This window comes from Penaeus monodon, chromosome 30 (genome assembly GCF_015228065.2).
Source record: "Penaeus monodon isolate SGIC_2016 chromosome 30, NSTDA_Pmon_1, whole genome shotgun sequence".
Classification (NCBI taxonomy): Eukaryota; Metazoa; Arthropoda; class Malacostraca; order Decapoda; family Penaeidae; genus Penaeus; species Penaeus monodon.
This window is the reverse complement of record NC_051415.1, coordinates 1231993-1232278: the sequence shown is the minus strand read 5'-3', so window position 1 is coordinate 1232278 and position 286 is coordinate 1231993.

The following is a 286-nucleotide window of genomic DNA, read 5'->3' as shown; positions in this document are numbered from 1 at the left end:
AAAAACGAGCAAAGAGCGTCCTTAAAACGAGGTTTTCCCGGTTGGCTTAATGAGCACAGTGTGGGAATCCCGGCGTGAGGTCACCTTTTCGAGTACAAGCTTGTTTGTTCCGTAGATTATGCTGAGTGGTTGCTTATAATGGTCGGGCGTTCCTGTTTGGCGGCTCACTCAATTGTATTCTTAGGATAAGTGGCCATCGACAGCAATGACATTATGATTACACACTACTCTGTATAAAATCGTATAAACTATATAGAAGGTTGTTAATAATCATTATCGCGACAAG